At 37.8% G+C, this 23,441-nt stretch overlaps 1 protein-coding gene across 2 annotated transcripts in view; it reads left to right on the plus strand.

Moving 5' to 3' along the window:
* CTNNA2 (catenin alpha 2) overlaps positions 1–23,441 on the plus strand; it is a 494,091-nt gene that overhangs the window by 92,905 nt on the left and 377,745 nt on the right. The gene's annotated exons all lie outside the window — the stretch shown is intronic.

The following is a 23,441-nucleotide window of genomic DNA, read 5'->3' on the forward strand; positions in this document are numbered from 1 at the left end:
TTGTCTTCAGTTACCTTGGGAGAAAAGCAGGGAATTGCACATCTCAGGTGATGGGATCAAACTCCAAAATATCCATATACAACATGCTGGTTGCTTTTATAATAATTTGTAATGCTGTTTAAACTCATTTAAACCGTTTGGAGTTCAACGGCAGCAGTATGACATGGAGAGAGACAGATTCTGTCTTGGTAGTTGTAATGTCGCATCCACTGTCACAACTGTCTCAGTTTTGTGTTCCCGGAGACTGCAGGACTCTTAATCAAACACACAGTGTTCTTTGGGTCTTAAAGCAGTACCCCAGTTCAGCTGGCAATTTGTATTTTAGGAAACTTTTTCTGATTGTACAATTTTCTTTAAGTTAGATCTTCTTAGACCAACAGTTCCTTCCAGTTCTGTTTTATTAAGACTTGCTGCCTGGAGGTCTTGACTTTCCTGACAAAAGCAGAAAATCCCAGTTTGTATTTTGCCTTCCTTAAAACTTTTCGGTTCTCTTTAGATTTTGTTTGTTTGTTTGTTTTCTTCTGTCTAATCCAATCAGTCTTCTTTGATAGCATTAAAAACCTGCAGCCATCTCTGTTTCCCAAGGAGTCTGTGCTGCTCTCCTCTATACTGTTCCTCTGTTTCCTTCTCCTTTTCTTTGCTACCTTCATGTGGTCGTACACTTCTTTTGTTTTTCTTGCAATTCAGGGCCTGAAATTTCTGTTTCATGGTCTCCTTACATCTCCTTAGATCTATTAACCCTTCTTACTTCCATCTCCTTCTTATACCCTTGTTCTGTATTCACATATGGTCCTTCTTGTCTCTCATGTTCAGTTGTAGTTTTCTAATGTGAAGTAGAAAAAAAAAAAATTTTTTTTTTTTTTTTTTTTTTTTTTCACTTTACAAACATTATGTACCTTACTTGTTGTCCTTGTCTCAGGGTTAGGTTGCACTCCTCTTTGAACCCTTCTCTGACTCTGGATACCTTCTTCACACTGTTCTGTTAGGCCATCCTTCTGATTGTATTTATTTTTATTAATTCTGTTCCTTTTTCCCCCATATTTCCTTCCTTTCTCATGCTGAAAGCATTCCCAGTAAGCCTGTCTTATTTACATTTAAGTCTGGGGTGTGAGCATCTTCTTACATAGCATGTCACACTGATGCCTCCGATGTACTTGCTTAGCAGAGTTGGCTACAACAGACTTTCCAGGAGCCCTGATTTACCCAATCTGCTCTCTCAGCTGTCTTTTTGACTTGTTACACAACAAAAGGAGGAAAGGAGGAGGAGGAAAGGAGCAGGAGAGGAGGAGGAAAGGAAGAAAGTTAGTTTTGTAACCATTATCTAAAAGCTTTCCTGGAATACTTTGGGTGTAAAACTTAAAGTTATATTTAAAATATATAAAAAAAAAACCCTGTTAGCTGAATGCATTACACTTTAGTTCATTTTGTTAATAAGAATTCAACTAATGGATGTAGGTTTGCTCTCTCTTTCTCTCTGCTAGCTCTTCAGCGTTTTTCCTGGTTTATAAAATACATGGAAGTGGAATTACTTCATGAGGGTGTTTCTATAGAAGCCATTAAATGACTTGTCACAATATAACTATCACTTGATGTGGGAAAGGAGGAAATTATTTTTATAGTGAAAGAAATTGATGAAGTATTGTCTGATTTTTGCATCTGTTTTCAACTCCGAGTCCCAGCGACAGGATTCAAAATGAAGGATTGATCTGCAATTGAAGATATGTAAAGGTATCGCTTACTGTAATAACTAGGCACTGATTACTTCAGGGCTTTTCTGGCATTTTTCTGAGTATTTCTGGCTGATTGTTATTCACAAAGTCTGAGCTGAATGAAAGAACTGTAGGATATGGGGTTTGAATGGGGCAAGGATGAAGGAGGAGTAATAGAACCTTTTAAAAATACTAAAAAAAAAAAAGTGATACTAATATTTTATCACTTAAAATTTGTCTACATAATCTGAGCTATTGTTTCTTAACTTGGTTAGGGGCTAGAGAATTTTTTTTTAGAAAAAAATCTGATCTTTTCACTTAAATACATGTTCTCCCTATGCTTACTTATAATACTTTTCATTGAAGTATATGAAGTATATGAGGACTTCTCTTTTTTTTTTTTTTTTTTTTTTTTTTTTTCCTCCCCCTAAAGTTAGTGTCCACTAGTTTTTGTTAGAGGAAAAAGTGTGTGTGTAAAAAGAAATTACTGAAAAGCAGTTATTTTAGACGAAGTAGGCTTCCTATCCATTTCTGAAAGATGAAGTGAGGCTTGTGGTCAGCTTAATGGGAGAATGAATCTTGGTGTGTACTTTTGAAAGAACCTGTGCATATAATAAGCATATTTGCTGATAGTATCTATGAGGAGATGACCTGCAACTTGCTTTTTTCCCATCTCGCCGATGGCTCACGCCTGTCCAACAGAAAGTTTTGAGTATGAAGATTTGAAGTCTTATATTCAGCAAGCCACTGAAGCTATGGCCTGAAAACTCTGTCTTGTTATTCAAAAATATTAATAATCTATTTTGAATTGATCGTTATGTTTGGAAGCAACCTTCAACTGTTATTCATGTTTGCAGTGCTCATCCTGAGAAATATGGCATGCTAAATGTCATTCTATGCAAATACTAACGCTAGCTCTTTCAGACCCTTTCGAATCCATTAATTATCTTTTAGCTTTCAGATAATTTACCTTCTGAAAGACATTAAAGTTCCTTTTCTAAATGATTTAAAACACTTCTTATGAAAAAGCGGACGTTGTACAGAATCTCAAGGAGCTGTTATACAGATAAGTACTGCAGGGATTCCCAAATCCAGGAGTGAAGCTGCTGCAGCTTCGTGGTCCCAGGTCCAAGCAGTAAACGAGGCTGAGCTTATGTTCCCAGTAGTCACATGCACAAAACCAGAACTTTTATATATATATATATATATATATTTTATATATATTTATATATTTATATATTTATATATTTATATATTTATATATTTATATATTTATATATTTATATATTTATATATATAATGTGGCTGACAACACATCAGACACTCAGCACTCGCTATTCTATGAATCTCTAAAACACTGGACCAGTTTGCCCAGGGAGGTGGTGGAAACCCCATCCCTGGAAACGCTGAAGTTCATGTTGGATGCGGCTCTGAGCAACCTGATCTGGCTGAAGATGTCCCTGATCATTGCCGGGAGCTGGGACTAGGTGACCTTTAAAGGTCCCTTCTAACCCAAACTATTTTGTGATTCTACAAAACAAACCCAACAGCACCAAGTGTCTTCCCCTCTTCCCCTCTCTGGCTGCTTAGGATTGAATGTCTTTTAGTGAGAAATATCTGTATTGGAATGTATAATGTAGATGCCTTCAGTAGCTGGGTTTAGCTTCCCAGTTTATCCCATAGCTGGATCCTGGTCTCCCCAATTGCCCCACTCCCAAAGACACACGGACACAAACATGTGGAAGCAGATGTCTCAGTTGACTTCCAGATGCTGTGCTCTCCAAGAGGTGAAAATCAGAAATCTGGCCTAAGACGTAGCCAGAACAGTTTGTCCACACACAGCTGGCCCCTTTTATTCTCTTACATCTCCATTTTTCCATGCTTGTTCCTCCCTAAATCATTTCAGTCCTTCCTGTTACCCACCTTTTGTTCCTCCTTTAAACATCCCATTACATATCTTGGGCAGGCCTAAAATGTTCTTCCCCTGCATCCCATAATGAGTCCTGTATCCTTGAGCAAGAAGCTAAAAATAGAGAAAAATGAAATGCATAGAGTTGATTTTCTGAACGTGTCCTTAACGTTTCGGGCAGTTGGGGAGGTCTTGAACTGCTAATGATACTGGTTCTTGGTAAAGCCAGCTGACAGAGCCTGCGCTTATTCACGACACCATTTTTAAAAGATTTATTTCTGTTACAGCCTTGGCTGCAGCTTTTCTACTGTTCATTTCACCTTTTTCAATATTTTGTTTAAGCTTATGCTAGTTTAAATTTATGAAAGTGACTTAGATCACCCAGATATGTTTGCTATAAAGGGTAGTTGGCATTTGATGTATTGTCCAAATATGACAGTTTGAGACCAATTTTACGAAAGCACAGTGATATAAGTTTTCAAAACAATATAAATGAATATATTAGGTGATTTTTTTTTCCTTTTTCATACTTTATTTATATTATCTTTCTTGAAGATTTTATTACTATCGTGACTTTATAGCAGGGAAGAATAACATTCCTTTAGAATGTCAACTTCTGACAGTTGTCAAAAATTAAATTATACTCACAAATCCAAAGGTATAGAAATAATTTTTCTTCCAGAAATATTTGACTTGAGTTCTAAAATCAGATCCTAAAATTACTACTAGCTATATTAGAAGCAATATTTCTGTTAGGAAAGGTTTTATTTGCGAAAGGATTGCAGAAATACACCACAGTTAAAAAAAAAAAAAAATCTATCAAGGGATTGTAACTAGGGCATATTTTTCAGTAAATATATTACTCTACCACCCATCACAGTGTAGTATTAGTATGAATAAAATTTTTGAATTCAGGTCAAATTAGAAAAACAGTTTCACTAGGATTTTAAAAGAATAAAAAATAGGGGTTTGCGAATTGGAAGAGAGACCATAGTCAGTTTTCTTGCCCTGCTCCATCATCCAGCAGTAATTCCAAAACTGGTTAGGCTTAGTCCGCAGTCAGTAATCTCCATCAGTATTCAATGTGCAGCCTTTCCAATTAAGTTTTGAGATAACCATGATCAATGTTCTACAAGAAGGTTTTCCAGGATGTATGAAATCTGTATTTAAGTCCTTTCTGTGAGTAATTCAATATAGAGATTTGAATTGAAGTCTTCGGCCCCTCAGAAGAGTGCTCTTACTGTGAAGCTATAGAGCACCATGACATGCGCATCTCGGCCTCTCCTTTTGAAGCTGTTCTAATTTATGTGCCAGTGAAACATCATCTGGATCGCAGCTGAGAGTTTGAAATCATTCTTGATTCATTGGGCAGAAATTCTGAACTGAATTTCTTTTTGTTCAACCCAACATTCAAAAAAAAAAAAAAAAAGTTTGATTTACTCTTTGAACTGGAAAATCAGATACTTTAGTTTGTCAGATCTAAAGTGTTTGGAAGGAGATTCCTTTCAGCTCGGCAACGGAGTGGCCTCGGGTGACTTTTTGTAGGTGTCCTCTAAAACTTCCATCACCAGTGGTAGAAGTTTGTAACAGAGCAAAGGTAATGAGAGTTTCACCAGCTGTCTAATGTAGCGATGGACAGGACAAACCGTGGGGGGATCTGGGGTGGTGCAGAGACTTTGTCTTGAATATTTAAATTGGGAAGTAGCCTGTTGAAGGGAGAGAGTCAAGGAGATGGGCTTGAGACTTGGTCATTGCTTCATGCTTGAGTCACATTGCTTTGAATAAAGAGCTGGTGGGCAATATGGGATGTGTAACAAAGGGAAGGACTGCGCTGCCATCCTTATCCTGTCCTGTTTGCCTCTACCTCTTCAGTCGTTCCCCCCTTGCTTAATGATGAATTTTCAGACTTTCAGAAACTCTAACTGGAAGATTTGAAGAGTGATTTATGTAATGATTACACAGAAAAAAAAAATACGAACAAACTTATAGAAAAAAATTTTGGTTTGCTGAGAAAATGTTTCAAATGAGGTGGTAAAATGTTTTTTTCAATTGAAAAAAAAGTAAAAAAATCAAGATTTCCTTTGTTCAGAATGCAATTGTAAATATTGCTGTAATTCACCTAAAAACTGGCAACCTTGGGTTCTGATCTGTGTTAATGGTGTTCTTTGGGTTTTTTTTTTTTTTTTTTTTTTTTTTGTTGTTGTTGTTGTTTTTTTTTTCCGGCTACTTAGCCAGTCACATTTATTGAGAAATATATAAACAGTACTTGGAGCAATAATCTTTATCTGGGAGTCTTCCTTGCACCTTCCTTGCTCCTCCTCCTTGTCTAAAGTATGTTTCCTTCTGCATTCTTTATTTTTGACTGCATTTTCCATGGCAGTCACTCAACTTGAAAAACAGTTGTGAAGGAGCTCCGTTCTTCCATACAGATGAGGCTTTTAATTTTGGATGTGGTTTCAGAAAGCAGTAATCGATGAGAGAAGTAATAAAAAGACAGCATGAAAATTTGAAATACACTTCCTAATATCTGAATTCTAAAAAGGTACTTAGTCAATATATAAAAAAGACTTTAATTTATTGTCTTTCCATTTACCATTTCGAACATGTCTTTGTCTGGAGTACATTTGTCACATATTACAAAGGCCAATATTCTGAGTAATACTTTACGGAGTGAAGGAAGATAAAATGTTATAATCAAATAACACATGCTGCTTTCCTCTGAGACGTCTCAAATGACAGTGTTCTGATTGCCAGCTCTCTTGTTCTCTCTCACTTTTAGTCCCTTTATCAGACACAAATACTTTTTAAACTTTAGATCTGCAAGTTGTTATTCTATATGAAAACTGGAAAAGGAGACTATTCTGTAGTGCCTATGGAGTTTAGAATTATTTTTATAACTACTAAAAATAAATGTCTAGACTCTCCACTGATTTTGATTTGTGATATTTGCAAATTTTATTCATCCATAATTGTTCCAAATTTTACTTTCGGAGCTGTGTTTGGCATTTTTTGGGGTTTGTTTTAGTTGCAGAAAAATCGGTTTATAACCTCTGTTTATATTATTATCTACAGTATTTGATGAAACATACGTTGTTTTACTTCACAAAAATGTATAATCAACCCTGTCTTCCTGTCACCTGTTTTTTTCTGGACCTTATGTTTTATAAATCATTCTTAATTTTATTACTTTGATCATGCTGTTATTTTATAGCTAACTTACTAGATGTGATTGTCCACAAACAGTGCCAGAATTAAACTACTGTTCAGTTAATCTTAATATATTTCCTACTGTCTGAAAGCAGTTCCCATTTTCTCCTTTTATTTGTCTTTTATTGGGCTCATTCCCTATTGCTTTTACATCTGTGAAAGCTTTCTGTGCAAAAAAAGCCCTTTTTCGGTTTGTTCTGTGTCTGGATAGCTAATAGAGAAAATTACTATTGAGCATTAGGACTGTCCTTTATAGTTACCTGGGCATGGGAGAAACTATATTTGTAGTATAACACTGAAAAAAAAAAAACCCAAACAAACAAGAAAGAGGTATAAATTCCTCATGAATACTGTATGCTGGGAAATCAAAAGAAATTTTCAAAGTCAGAAGTGAAGTTCTGGAATAACCCAGTCATAGTAATAACAGAGGCAGAAGGTGGTGAGTTGTAGAATAAATCTGTCTGTTTATGATGAATACTGGAAGACTGTATACTGTGATTGCAGCTGGAAGCAAGGAGCTAGATATGAAGATCTAGGAATCCTTCCAGTCCTGTGTTCCTGCACACGACATAATGTGGTTGAATGTAAGGATCATGCGTGGTATTTTTGGGCCCATTTTAAACTCTCTCCAAAGGATCATAGCATGGTTTGGGTTAGAAGGGACCTTTAAAGGTCACCTAGTTCGAGCTCCCTGCAATGATCACGGACATCTTCGACCAGATCAGGTTGCTCAGAGCTACGTTCAACTTGAACTTCAGTCTTTCTAAGGATGGGATTTCTACCACCTCTTTGGGCAACCTGGACCAGTATTTCACCACCCTTATTGTAAAAACTGTCTTCTTTATATCTAGTCTGAATACCCTCTTTTAGGTTAAAACCATGACCCTTTTCCTATTGCAACAGGCCCAGATAAACAGTTTATCCCCATGTTTCTTATAAGCCCCTTTTCAGCCCTGGGAGGCCGCTCTAAGCTCTCCCCGGAGCCTTCTCTTCTCCAGCTGAACCCCCCAACTCTCCCAGCCTGTCCTCACAGGGGGGGCTCCAGTCCCCCGAGCATCTCCGTGGCCTCCTCTGGCCCCGCTCCAGCAGGTCCGTGTCCTTCTGCTGTTGGTGCCCCAGAGCTGGACCCAGCCCTGCAGGGGGGTCTCCCAGAGCAGAGCAGAGGGGGAGAATCCCCCCACTCCCTGCTGCCCACACTGCTCGGGGTGCAGCCCAGTGCACGGTTGGTTTTCTGGGCTGTGAGTGCATGTTGCTGGGTCATGTCCAGCTTTTCACCCACCGTTACCCACAAGTCCTTCTCCTTGGGGCTGCTCTCAGTCCCACCATCCCCAAACAGCCTGTATTGATACAGGAGGTTGCCGAGGGGCAGGAGGAGGTAGGACCTTGCACTTGGTCTTGTTGAACCTCATGAGGTTCACATGGGCCCACTTCTCAAGCTTATCCAGGTCCCTCTGGACGGCCCATCCCATCCCTCAGGCGTGTCAACTGCACCACACACCTTGGTGTCTTCTGCAAACTTACTGAGGGTGGACTCGATCCCACTATGTCATTGATGAAGATACTAAACAGTACTGGTCCCAGTATGGACCCCTGAGGAACACCTCTTGTCACTGCTCTTCACCTGGACATTGAGCCGTTGACCACTGCCCTCTGATACCTTGTGACTGCATGGTAGGACAAACTTTTTATTTTCTTTGTTCATTTGTCCTTATTTCCACTTTCCTCAGTTCACTTTTAGTTTTTTCTCTGTACTTTGGTTACGATTTTCCTGACTAATCCAATCACCATTTTGTGCCTTTGCCTCAATGAAAATTAAGGATGTGCAATTCAGTGCGAGGTGGAAATACCCAAATAGCTCTCAGTATTCTAGTTTAAGTAGCAGAGATGCTCTAGCTAGGCTGGCATAGAAATCTGTGTGGACTAATACACCTGCTGACAAGTGCATCACATAGATGCAGCTGATGATTCTACCTGATAGTTAAGCACAGTTTTTATAGCTCTCATGTTTCTTAACAGGCTTCCACAGTGACACAGATATATACCACGTCACTAATGATTTTTTTTTTCTGTTCTTGTTAAAAATCTAACAATAATCATATATTATTTATAAACCTTTTATTATGAAAACAAACTGCTCTGCCTTTCTGTGTGGTGGTGCTTGTCTATAGGTCAGCTCTGTCTTTGATCCCTGCACCTGAGTGTAATTTCACAGTATGAACCTGAGGTACCCCTTTATCTTTCTGCACAGAATCTCTCATTTTTTAAACATTTATGCAATGTGTATAGTTATGTAAGGAGCTGTGTTCTAATAACACCTGTATGGTATATGAATTCTGATTGAAACTGGAAATAAAGTGTGAGGGTATTAAAATGTTACCAGGTCACGTTTAGATGAAAGATTGCTATAGTGTTTGAAAATATTTTTTTTTTTTTTTTAATGTAATTCCCAGTTTTGGAAAGATGGGTTTAGTATTCATGTAGGTTGATGCTTTGGGCATGATTTCAGAAATCCCTGACAAGTTCTTTATGGTTGTAAAAAATAACTGCATTGGGTCTCAAATATAGGTTACGATAAATAATCTGTGCAGATTATGTGGACAGATAGTAGAAATGAAATAATTCTTGGAAAGTGCTGTTGTACTTTCTGTCTCTTGCTCTGTGTAAACCTGCAAGCACTCTCTTTTGTCTTCTTCGTTGTCTTCATTCTCTTATCTTTTTTTATTGTGAGTCTATACCATAGATTTTCCCCGTGCTGCCGACTCTCCTTAGTTTGTTTTTCTCCTTTCTTATGGTATTTCATACTGGAGTGGCTTTTTCAATTTCTGTATTTAATTTTTTTCTGTTATTCTGGCTTGGCCACAAACCCCTAAATTGACCGAGATCAACATACCTGTTCTCTTAACCCCAGCCAGGGTGTTGCAAAAAAGGCTTCTTTTACTTTTAGCTGTGCTTGTCTCACAGATTATTAATAATTATATTAAGAATATGCCGTATGCCTCTATCATTTTCATAATCTGCTCATTTCCTTTATCTCAGGTTCATCAGAAAGCTGGATGATTGGCAGGCAGCATTACCTCTTGCTATATTAATCCCCAGGCTACAGTGTGCTTGGCAATGTGCTCTATTCAGGGCCAGGTGGTCCCTGCTTCTTACTGCTTCTGTCAAGTCATTCACAGACAGGAATTTAGTATAAGAAAAAGCATAAATTAACAGGGATGCAAAACTGCCCCCTTAAAACAGCTAGTGTGCTGATCAACCCACTGGAACGATTGATCTCATCATCATCAATCCTACCCACCTCCTCACAGCCCTTCCCAGAAGTTGACATTCGTAACTTGGCTGCTCCTGTTCTCAGAGCTTGTTGGGAATTTTGGATGAATTTTGTTACAAAAACATGGCTTGCTGGAAGATATCAACCCTTTGAAATTGAAGTTTATCTCAAAAAAATATCAATTTCAACTCAACTTTTCATGGGGCAATTTTTTCATGTGATAATAGAGAATGATGGAACTGATTCTAATTATGATTTTGAACTTAGTTCACAGTGCCTAGGGCATAGATATAATCTACCCACTAACTTGCTCGGCTCTGCAGTATTTGTAAGCTCTTCAACCCCCAGAATGAAAGTTATATCCAGAATGATGGGATCTGTCAGGCTAATGGAGAATGCCACAGTAGTTTCCTTAGAGCACTCCCTTTTCTATGCCTGTTAGAAAGTTGTGTGTGCTTTTCAAATGTTGTTCCTTTCTACACCGGAGAAATTTCCCTCAAGTTTATTAATCACAATTCTCTTTACAATTTGTAAATTGTTATGCAGAAACCCATTAAATGATTAAATTCAAGACTTTAATTGCTAGGACTCTAAGAAAAAGATTTTTCTTTTGTTAGTTATGTTCATTTAGTCCTTTATTACAATAATAATTTTAATAGATTTACTACGCACAGTTCACCAAAAAGATGGCAACTTTTCCTAGTAATTGCCACTGTAGTTATTTGCATAGGTTTTCTGTATGTGATGCCGTATTCTACTCATTTTGAATGTGCTTCTTGTCTCAGTTCTGCAGCTATCTGGTAAAGAAAACACTGATTTTTTTTTTTTAATGAGAAATCTCAAAATTTAGAATAAACATAGAAGTTGTGGAAAAACTACTAGCTGAACAAAGAAACAACAGGCTTCCTGCAGTGCTGAATCATGCAGAAATCTGTTCTGCTTTGTACTGAAAGACAGTGCAGCCACTTCCAGTATGTGAACTACCCAGACAAGAACACCCAGGTTTCCTTGAAATTCTGTTATTGGGTTCAGTCCCAACAGCAGTGTGAGAGCAAACGAGCTTGTGTACAGCCTCGGACGATCAGGTTTGTCAGGCCACTGGAAGAAAAAGCAAGGAGAGAGTCAGTTTGGCAATACAGGTGCTACTTTGAGAGAAAAAGAAATGTTTTCCTTGTCTTCTGTAGAAGTTCAGCTGCATGACTTTACAAATAAGGCCACGTTATAATTCAGTTGAGTTTAAGTTTTTAGATTTGCTTCTGTATTTATTGATATCTCAAGAGATCCAGTGTGTTTTCATGTTCTCTAGCACCAACCGCAATGTTGAACATCTAAAATGTTCGTGTGGATGTTCATGAACTCTCCGGTTCAGTGAAGGCTGATCAGTTGTTTAGTTTATCCCTGAAGGATGTTAAACTGCAGAGCAGCTGAGAGCTGCAGACAAAGAGGGATTAGAAATGGTAATGTATTCTCACATCCAAAACAATTTGCTTTTGAATTGAAATTTAATTAATGGTTTATTGTACTTAAGTGTATCAGTGATGTTTCAAATGCACTATTACTCTGACTATTAATTAGAAAAGTTCTTTCTAAAATGTAACGTTTGTGAAATAATTGTTTGAGATTGTCATAGATAGGTGGCTAAATATCTTAAAGTTCTCTATTCTTGGTATTTTACTGTCCCTTAGGAATGAAGTAGCTCAGTTAATTAAAATTACATATTTTAATGGTTTATGAAGTGAACGAGATGGTGTGCTCTTGGTGAATCTAAATGCGAATATTGAATCTAAAATGCATACTAGCTTTAAGGATATCCATTGTGCTTTCAAATACAGAGTGATTCATCTTCCATCGCTCCGTCTAAATGACAAACGTGAAGTGAGTCAAATTTAAGTGAACTAGATTGTCTGTATAATCAATTCCAGAGAGATGTAGCTCTAGTGTAGCTGAAAATGTAATGGGAAAAGATCAGGCTAGATCATATATGGCCTTTTCTGGCCTTGAAATCTATTAATATGATGAGTACAGTGGTCTTTCTTCCACAGACAGAGAACAAAATCCCAACAGCAAGTGAAAGGACAAATGAGTTTAGGGGACATAGTAGTAAAGATTTAGAAGGAAAGTATTAGGGAAGGGAAGATGAAAATTTAATAGCCATTTGTGTGAAGCTGTGGGAATTCTGAATAACATTTAAAATGCATATTTATATTCAGTAAGTATGCAGCATTTTTCAGTATGAAAATACTCTACAAATCACTTTCCAGATTTTAACAAATGATTATGCAATGTAAAGTAGAGATTACTACTGAAATGAACTATTTTCAGTTTCATGTTTGCATCCTGAAGGGTTTGGTTTTGTTGGTTTTAATGACAAGACAGCATCCATGAGGAAAGGGTGAAAACCCCCCCGTTTACATCATTTAAATATACCCTATGAACAATTATGGGTTGTTCGAATCTATCATATTAAGACAGTATCATCAACACTGTTCTATATGGAATCTGCAACTCTACCCATTATTATAATTTAGAACAGCTTCATAGCAATACTTTTGCTCTAATTACAAGGAAAGTGCTCTAAAATAATTAGGTCATGGATCAGTTGTCATAACTTTTTAGTCTTGGACATGTAGAGCAAAGCATAAAATCTAAAAGAGTTGGGTTAATTAGACAATAGCTTTATTAATTTCTTCCATTTGAAAACTGCTCAGGAATGGTACATACCATCAAGCTGTCATTGTTTCCTTAATTATTTCCAGGTGTTTGGAGTATTGTCAGCATCCCTGACTGATCATAGCTGTTCTCTAGATTGCTGCTTTGTGCCCACCATCTTCTGTCTCTTAATAAACGCTTGAAGGCTTTTGAAAAAACGGCGTTTCCTCAGTGCATTAATCGTTAAAAGCGTTAGTCCATTCCTTTCTTCATAGGTAAATGCTTACCTTTAAGTCTGCTTATGATTTCAGATGTTCCAGTAGCCCAACACAGCATGTTTATGCACCCCTGCCAAAAAATGAGCCAGTAGTCAACATTAGAACCTCTCTGCCATTCCTTCACTCTTTTTTTTTTTTTTTTTTTTTTTTTTCCCCCCTCTATACCATCCCTAGCAATTTCCACTAGGCTAAAATAGGAATTGTTTTTTTTTTTTTCAAAAACATATATCAGAAGATATCTTCTTTACGCATGATAAGCCCGATCAATTATTTTCATAGAAAATGGTGTATAAAAATTGACATCTTTTTGTGTGTGTATACAAAGTGTATCCATCTTCGCGGGGCTTTTTTTTTTGTAAACTGCTTGGAATCAAATCCATAGTTTATTATTTAAACGGTATGCATTTTACAATTAGTTTTCAATGTGTTTTCAGCCCATCATGTTGGTGTTTGTCTGATATAAGGGAAGACAGTTCAGTTTGTGGAGCAAGTAGAAAATGGGTAGTTTTTTGTCTGGGTTTTGTTTTGTTTTGTTTGTTTTTTTGGTTTTTTTTTTTTAGCTTGTTGAAAACGAGTTTACCATAGTGGGAAATGTCTGCCAGAGTTGGCATAGTGAAGGCAGCAGGAGTGTGTATATATTTGTTGGGCAAAGCAAACGCAATTATTGCCACTCCGACTTAGTCATGTATCATAAGAAAATTGATTGAAAAGAGTAACAACTTTTAAACAGGATTCCTGTTCTGTATCCATAAAACAAAGGAAACGTGACTTTGTTTTTTAAGATACTGCATATTACATATTAAGCTATGATCAAAATATTTGGGTTTTTATTGTTGCTACTGCTAAACATTATGTGATTGCATCTGAAGAAAAGAGTTGATAAGGTCCAGGGAGTGGATCATCTTGACTTCCAGTATTAAGAAATTGTACAGTTCAGGCTTTGTTCCAGCACCGTCATGGTACCAGCCATCGTTCATGCTTCTGAAGTTGTTTGGTATCTGGAGGAAGAAGAGATTGGTCTAATTAGCCTCTACTCAGTCTAATCACAGAGACTGGGAGGGACCTTTAGAGACAGTCTAATTCATTGCCCTTGCTTAAAGCAGGGTCAGCTAGAGCAGGTTGTCCAGAGCTGTGCCCAGTCAAGTTTTGGATATCTCCACTTCCACTGGGAAGCATATTCAGGTTTTTGATCACTCTCAAAAACCAAACCACCAAACACCAAAAAACCCAAAGGAAAATCCATTTCAATCTATCACCATTGTGTCTTGTCCTTCTATTAGTTACCATTGAGGAAAGCCTTGTTCTTCCTTCCCTCCCATCAGGTGTTTGTAAGCACGGGTGACATCTCCCTGAGCCATCCAGCTCTCTCAGCCTGTCCTCATACGAACCCAGCACTTCAGGCATGTTCTCCCCTGTGCCAAATAGAGAAGGATTACCTCCCTGTGACCTCCCTGGCAACACAGTTCCTAATGCAGTCCAGGATGCTGTTAACCTTTGCCACAGGGGTGCACTGCTGGTTCATGTTGTTATCCACCAGGATCCCTGGGTCCTCCTCTGCAAAGCTGTCTTCCAGGTTGTTGGCCCCTCAGCACGTACTCGGGTTTCTCCTGCCCACTCACAGCACTTTGCCTTTCGCTTTATTAATTTTCTGTTTGCCCATTTCTCCGGGGTGTTGAGGTCCCTCTGAATGGCAGCACAACCATCTTGGGGTATCAACTACCCCTCCAAATTTTGTGTCATTAACAAACTTCCTCTCTGTCCCATTGTCTAGGTCACTAATGCAGAGGTTAAACGGTCTTGGCTCCAGTATTATTAACCCAGGGGATACTCCACTAGTGATTTGCCTCCAGCTGGGCTTACTGCCCCTCACTATCCACTTAGCAAACTCACATTTCATCAGTTTGTCTATGAAGATGTTATGGGAGATAGTGTGAAGAGTCTTACTAGAGACAAGATAAGCAACATGATCTGTCACTTAAGGACAAAATTGTGTCACTTAGGGAGATGGTTTAGTGGTGGACTTGGCAGTGTTAGGTTTACGGTTGGACTTCATAATCTTAATGGTCTTTTCCAACCTAAATTTTTCTATTCTATAACTGCTCTCCTTGTGTTCAAGGGTCAGGTTGGACAGGGCTTTGAGAAACCTGATCTAGTGAAAGATGTCCCTGCTGATAGCAGAGGGGTTGGACTAGGTGATCTTTAAATTTTCAGTGCAACCCAAACGATTCTTTGGTTCCGCTTGTCATCTCCTTATAGGTGGCTATCAGATTGGTTGGACATGGTTTCCTGTTCATAAATTAATACTGACTATTCCCAATCACCTTCCTTTCCTTCATAAATCTGGAAATGGCTTCCAGGAGTATTTGCTCCATCTCTTTTAAGAGGCATCAAGGTGAGGCTGGCTAGCCTGCAGCAATCTGGATCCCCTTTCTTTCCCTTCTCAATGAAAGGAGTGACATTTGCTGTCTTCCAGTCTTCAGGAAGCTGCCCCAATCAATCACCATGACCTTTCAAAGATAATTGAGTGTGAATTGGGGCAACTCCCTTGGCATCTGTGGGTGTGCTCCATCAGGTCTTATAGACTTTGGCATGTCCAGTCGATTTAAGTGTTCCCTAACCAAGGGTAAGCCTGCCTGCCACCTTTCCCACTGCGCCCAGGGATTCCCAAACACAAGTCTTACCAGTAAAGGCTGGTTATTTAGCCTGGTTATTATTTTTGTAAATATTAATAATCTGTTACTCCACTTAATATGGCCACACCGGTATTTTTAATCAGGTTTTTGTCAGAATATTTGGTTGTAAATTAAATCCTATGATAGGCCACATTTACAGAAATATCATGCTTGCTTTTTGTCACATCTGCAGGTTGTTTATGTTTTGAAAAAAGTAATGTCATCATCCTTTAATTTCTCTTTGATATATATGCATATATATGTACATATATATTTGTGTGTGTATTTATCTAAGATGATCATGGAATACTTAACATTTCTGTTGTTTATTAACACTTTCCCTAGATAGTGGTATAATAAAAATATTTTCAGTAAAAAAAAAAAAAAAAAAAAAAAAAAAAAAAAAAAAAAAAAAAAAAAAAAAAAAAAAAAAAAAGCCTAATAGTTTCCAGAAATAGAAAATTTAAAACTTCTGAATGAATATGTATGGATCTATAGAGTTTTAAATATATATGTGTATATAAAATTATAGGAAAAAAATGTATAGAGTTACTGACTTCATCTGGTTTTCTGCTTTTTTCCCCCCTGAGGTTGATTTTCACTTTTGTTACGTAGTAATCACTTAACACCTTTCCAGTTGTTTGGGGCCTTATTCCATTTTAAGGCTTTAATGATGAGAAGTAGAAGTTTGAACCAGATTCAGAATGAGACATGCAGTTTATTGTACATTTCTTTTGCCCTTTTGTTTTTTGGAATGTTTTTGGGTTAGGCTGAATCATTCAGAATTTTGGCGACCTTTCAAATCATCTGTTGATAGGTTTTTTTGCAGAAGTTATGCTCGTACTGCTTGAATTACCTTAAACTGATTATCAAGTGACTTTTATGTGTATGTGATTCTGGTTAAATACATGTAAACCCATATTTAACTGTTCCTATATAAGTGCCTGAATTTAATATCCAAAATGAAATCTTATTCTGAAAAGCTAAGGGAAAGGTGGTTTTGGTTGTTGTTTGGTTTTGGTTTTTTTTGTGTTTTTTGTGTGTGTGTTTGTTTTTTTTTTTTTGTAAACCAGGTCTAAAAGACTCAATTTCTAGGTGCTGTAACTTTGTTTGGAGAAAGTGACTGAGTATGGGTAAAATCTAATCTTGCATTACCCCTCAAGGAAAGGCAGATAGAGTTGGTCTCCCAATTAAATCCTGTCAAAGCAAGCTCAGTGGTTTGATAGCGATGTTGGGAGACATCCTGGACACAATAACTTTGGACACATCTTCTCGTCATTACTCAAGTGCAGAAAAGTGGCTTCTATGGCTGTTGTCAGATTCACAGAATCAGAGAATGGTTGAGGTTGGGAGAGACCTCTGGAAGGTCATCTGGTCCAGCCCCCCTGCTCAGGCAGGGCCACGCAGAACCAGTTGCCCAGGATGGTGTCCACGTGTCTTTGAAATGTCTCCAAGGATGGAGACTTTGCAACCGCCTGGGGCAACATGTGCCCGTGCTCGGTTACCCTCACAGTCAAAAAGCGTTCCCTGATGTTCAGAGGGACCCTCCTGTGTCTCAGTTTGTGCCTGTTGTCCCTTGTCCTGTCACTGGGCACCAATGAAGAGGCTCTGTTCTCTTTGCACCCACCCTTCAGGTATTTACTCATAGTACTATACAAGTATTCATTAGAATTCAGGAATGAAGCTGAATTTCACTCTTAGGTTTTCTGTTGTTGTTGGGTTTTTTGTTTGGTTTTGGGTTTTGTGGGTTTTTTTGTTGTGGTTTTTTTTTTTTCCCCCCTATTTTTTTACGATAAGCATTTCTTATGTGACTAGTAGGGGCTTTCTCCACTGAATGTTCCAGGTTTCTTTAAATCACTTTCTAACCCAAGTAAGACTTTTCATTTACAAAATGTAAATTAAATGGACACTTTTTTCATAAAGCAATTTAGTGTGTGGGTGTTAGCAAGAAAGTGGCGGACACTGTGTCTGACAAAAAAGGTCCTGCAAGGTATCAGGTGAAGTATTTCTCACAGCTGCAAATTATATGCCCTAGAAAACTGCAGTTTTTATCACATATATTCCAGAAACATAATTGTTTCATAGGGCTGTTGTAATGATTATAGGAATGGATATTCTATGCAATAAGAGGAGACTGAAGTACTGCCTTTAATCTGTCATGGCTCATTGCAGAAATGCATGAAGCGAAAAAGGGACAATAGGGAGCATAGTGGAAGAAGAATACTTACTTAAATTGAAGGACAAATGGGGCATGAGAAGAAATAGATATAAATTATCTACAAATACGGTCAGTATGGCATTAAAGTGTCTCTAATGAAAAAAAACCCTGTCAGATTCTGGAGTTCATTTTAGAATGAGTTTCCTACTTCCAGTAGGATTAATTGGGGTTAAATGTCTGAGCTGTTTCTAAGATGGAAGCTTGATAAGTTTATGAGTGTAGTTATTATCATATTAAGATAATTATTAATTATATTATGACATGACTGTCTGCCATGGCAAGGAAGCAGACCTGATGACTCAAGATGTCTGTGCTTCTTGCGTTGACCTAATTTTCACTGAAAGTAATTTAATATAGATTACAGAATAACTTGAAATGAATTGGGAAAGAAACGGATAACTGAAAGTAGGGTTGGCTTTTTCCAGATAAAAAAAATTCTCTGAAAAAAATAATTTGCCTAGCTGTAGCTCCAACATTACCTTTGGCCTAAGAGTGGTTTGATACCATTGCTGTACAAGGATAAAAACACGTTAATTGGCACCAAGATAGACAATTCTTCCTCCCCCATAACAGCTAGTTTTTGAAGTTATTAGATTTTAAATCATGAACTACTATTTTTTTTTTTTCAAGTTTTAAACAAGCTGCTAGGATTTTTTTATATTAATACTTTTTTGATTTTCTTATTGGTTTGTATCTATTTAATATTTTCTACTTAATCTTATTTCACCTGACTTCAGTGTTCTAAAATCAAATAATTAATCGAAGGATTTTAAACTGTCTTTTTGACCCTCTGTGTATTTTCCCTCTGTCCACCAGTGTTGATTTTCAAATGTATTTGCAAGCTGTATCTCCTTGGATAGTCAAGCCTAAGAAGATTATTTTCCTGCTTGCTTTCCTGGCCACTGGCCAATTATCAAATATGATTTTCTTCTTTCGTAGTTCAATATTAATATTTATCTGAAGCTACAGACTGATAATTTGGCAGAAAATGGTAAAATCTCTTCAGCACCAAAATGGAAGTTAAACAATTTGGATGCATCTGACTCCAAAATACAAACCTTGATTTGGCTGCCATTTAACCTTGAATATATCTAAAGTTCAAGTATTTTCAGATACAAAAGTTTTGTTGCTGGATGCTCAGAGTCACTTTGATCTCATCTGAATCTAATTTAGAGCTTAAATAATGGCAAGGCTTACTGGGCTTTTTATACAGTTGCATGTATCCCCTTGAGTTCAGTCAGCTAGATATGCCTTAAGAGTGCATATTGGATCAAACTTTCTGCAAAAAAGCTTGGATAGTTGCTTTCCTTTAATAAATAACAGAAGGCAAGGCGATGCCTTCCCAGTTGTTACACTGATAGATGAATCCAGTTGACCACATTTTGGATCAAATTTCCAAGTTAGGAAATCCAAATCTAACCCTTGCCCACATTCAAGGTTGTCTTAAGTTGTCCTGCAGTTGCTCTCAGCCTCTCATTTTACGTGGAATATTTTGAGTCACCGACTCAGAAATAATAAAAAAAAGAAAGATTTGCGGTAATTTCATTCCCAATTTTGAACACACTCTCAACCAAGAGATGTTGATGAATTATTCCAATAATTGTTTGATTTATAGTATGTGTCAGAAAATCTTTGTGGCCTCAGAGTCCCTTGTTCCTAGTTTTAGTGGGTTTTGGCACGGGGGTAAAATGCGTGGGAATGTAGGTACAGCAAACTGTCTTCCTCCTCCTTAGAAACGTTGTTGTTTCTCTGCAGAGCACAGATACCTAGAACTTCGACTCTGCAATGCTGAGCAATATAACATTTAAGGATGTTTGGAAACTTGTTTTGTTTTCTCTTTATTTGACAATGCTAATGTATTCATTGTCTTTTAAGAAAGCTTTTGAGAATTTTGGCAACCTTATGGAAATCGATGAAAAGTATGCAGCCTTAGAAATGAGCCATTTGAATTTTTGTACTGAAATTGTATATTATCAGCTTATCATCCCAGATACACTGCACACAAATTATAATAAGAACACACAGTCCTAATGGTAATATAAGAAGGAAAAGAGTTCTGATGGGAATTATTCACTGTGGCTGTCTTAAGTCTCTCCCCCACTCTTTGCATTGTCTTATGGGAAGTCATGCCATCTGGGATTTTTTTTTCAGTGTTGTTATAATGGTTTTAAAAGCAATGTAAATTTGCTTTGATTTCACATTAGATCTACTTTCTTTCAGAGTTTCTACACTGGAGACAAACAGGATTTAATTTTTTTTTTTTTAATAATTGCAAAACTTGGTTTAATATAAAATGTCGTTTGAAATGGTGTTTGCTTCTCTTTCAGCCTGATTTCTTAGGAAAATAAGGCTTGCTTAATTGTTGATCTGTTGGTGACTCCTAATATATTTAAATTGCTGTCCATTTTCAACATATGCAAAAAAAAAATAAATGTATACATAATTTTAAAAAATCTAAAAAAACATCAACTGGAGAGCAAGGTAGGTACAATTCAGCGTTGTCTTTGTCACCGGCTGTTTGGGCAACACACACATAGTCCTGCCAAGGCAGAGCATGTGCTGTTTCTCTGTGAAAATGTTATGGAGAAAACACGATGGAGTGGGTTTTCAGGCAATATAGTAGCAAGATAGGTGAAAATGAACACAAAGCTGTTAATTCAGCTGCACAGGCAGAAACTATTATTATAGGAATTGACAAAATTGTGGTTTGAAATGGTTCTGACAACCAAACTTCAATATAGAAATGGTGAATGTTCAGCATTTAGAGAATGCTGGGTTTTAAAAAGAGGAACTTTCAGACAGAGCAAAGGGTAATAGTAGAAAGGAAATTAAGTCAGTAGCTCGTCTTAAAAATCAGTTTTTGCTACAGCATAATGCCAGGTGCTGCATCGATGGGATTGTATTCTATAGCTAGGCTGACTCACTTGAAAGACTTTTAACAAGTCTGCACAGTAGAAGACGATGTATTCTGGGGATACCTGAGCTGGTTTGAAGTTAGTAAAGCTGCACAATGGCAGGGCAGCCCTACACAGCTACACTAGCTTGGATCTTGAGTCACCAGTGTTTCACGGTGTAACCTACTCTAAGCAAGGCTCATCAGCCAGTACATGACAGTGTGCAGATAAACCGAAGTTACTTCTGACCACGGAGACAGCAAGTGCCTGGGATTTGGGGTTGGAGGATTCCATGATGGGTTGTTTTCCGTAGCCTTTTGAAGTCCGATACTTGTTTTCCTCGTAGACTGCATTAATAGTAAGATCTCTGAATTTCTATTTTCTAATGCATACTTTTTCTTCCATTTCTTTAATTATGAAGGAAGATGAGGCATTTTCACTTTATTATTTTTTCAGCTGACACTGTTAAGTAGTAAGGTGGTGTAATCACCTGTTTCCTGCAAGAATGAAAGTAGATACCCACTCGATGTTTTCCCTGTGGCCTAGAATAAAATTCTTTTAGTTCATAATAATTTTTAAGATTGCAGGTTACTCAAAAAAATCCTAATAGCCTTTTTGATTTAGTGAGTTTTTCTGGGGGCCTCAGCATTTTATATAAAGTTTATGTATTCTAGTCAATTCATGTTCGATGTTTGCATCACAACTAGGAATTGGCTAGATTTCAGTTCTGATGTTACAATAATGCTTGCAGTGTAGTTATTGGTTTAGACTTTAGTTTTAATAAGTCTAGGTTCCTTTTTCTATTTCTAGAACCGTATTCTTTTGCAAGAAACTTATGAAATATAAACACATCGTTCTGTTTTCAGAAAATCAAATTATTTTCATTTTTTAGGTGTCTGAAATAGTTTTGGATAATTATGTACTAATTCTACATTTCTGTACGGTCTATGTGCTATATTATTGCAGAAATCCCTTCCTTTTCTTCTATGAGTCATATGAAAGGAAAAGATACATCCCATTCATTTTCAATTACCACTCCATTAAACTATTAGTTCATTTGACTTCCAGTGACTTGCTGTTTATTTTTCATTCAGAAAGTCTTTCTTATGTAGCAGAATTTACTTGAAATCCTTGTGATGTTAACCACATTTCTGTGTAATTTCATATAACATTTACATTTTTGGTTGAGCATCATGTTCTGTGTTGTCTTAAATTAGATTAACAAAACTTGGAAAGATGATTATGACTTTAAAAAATCTTATATGTCCAGTTATGTAAGTTATTCCTTGATGTAAATAAGGGGGGGAAATGTTCCCACTTTCTGATTCCAGGGTCTTTGCCACTGGTATCTTGCCTACTTCTCTGAATGCATTCGGCAGTCCCTTTCCAATCAGATATTTCCTTCAGCTTCTCCCTGTCCTCCTTTTGCTACTGTATTCCAAGCTAGTTCTAGTCTTACTCCTTTAAAAGCATTATTTCCTTTAGTAGCTGAAAGATATTAGATCTCAACTTTACAGAAAGAACTCAAGCCCCTTCCGTGTTGGGAGCATTAAGTACTGTTTATTCTTTCTTACTACTTCCATCTACTAAAAGCTAATAGTAAAGTTCATCCTTAAAAATCTTGATTTAGTTACCAAGTAGTGCCAAGATGCCTGTTGCTGGAATTAAACAGGTATAATGTGTCCAGGCATCAGCATGTTTCATTTGTTATACAGGAGAGTGTTTTGCTTCATCCACGGAGAGGCAGCAATAGGGATACCTGGGCAGTTTGGGATGGTGAATAGTTTGAGTAGAGGAGACTGGGCACTAAATCATAGCAGTGATGGTCACAAAAGGGAATCATGAGATTCAGTAAGGCTGAGCCCTGGGTCCTGCACTTGGGTCACAACAACCCCATGCGATGCTACAGGCTCTGGCAAGAGTGGCTGGAGAGCTGCCCGGTGGGGAAGGACCTGGGGCTGTTGGTCGACAGCCAGATGAATATGAGCCAGTGGTGTGCCCAGGGGGCCAAGAAGGCCAGTAGCATCCTGGCTTGTATGAGAAATAGTGTGGCCAGCAGGACTAGGCAAGGAATCATCCCCCTGTGCTCAGCACTGATGAGGTTGCACCTCAAATACCGTGTTCAGTTTTGGGCCCCTCACCCCAAAAAGGCCATTGAATGACTCGAGCGTGGCCAGAGAAGGGCAACGGAGCTGGGGCAGGGTCTGGAGCACAGGTCTGCTGGGGAGCGGCTGGGGGAACTGGGGGGGTTCAGTCTGGAGAAGAGGAGGCTGAGGGGAGACCTCCTGGCCCTCTGCAACTCCCTACTAGGAGGTTGTAGCGGGATGGGTGTCTGTCTCTTTTTCCTAAGTAACAAGCAACAGGACAAGAAGAAATGGCCTGCAGTTGTGTCAGGGGAGGTTTAGATTGTATATTAGGAAAAATTTCTTCCCTGAAAGGGTTGTCAAGCACTGGAACAGGCTGCCCAGGGAAGGGATTGAGTCCCTATCCCTGGGAGTATTTATATACACTAAAGATGTGTAGATGTGGCACTTAAGGACATGATTCAGTGGTGGACTTGGAAGTACTAGGTTATCAGTTGAATATGATAATTTAGGTCTTTTCCAACCTAAATGATTCTGTGATTGGGGGGGG

Source organism: Athene cunicularia, assembly GCF_003259725.1.
Source record: "Athene cunicularia isolate RWA chromosome 4 unlocalized genomic scaffold, athCun1 chr4_part1, whole genome shotgun sequence".
NCBI classification, from domain to species: Eukaryota; Metazoa; Chordata; class Aves; order Strigiformes; family Strigidae; genus Athene; species Athene cunicularia.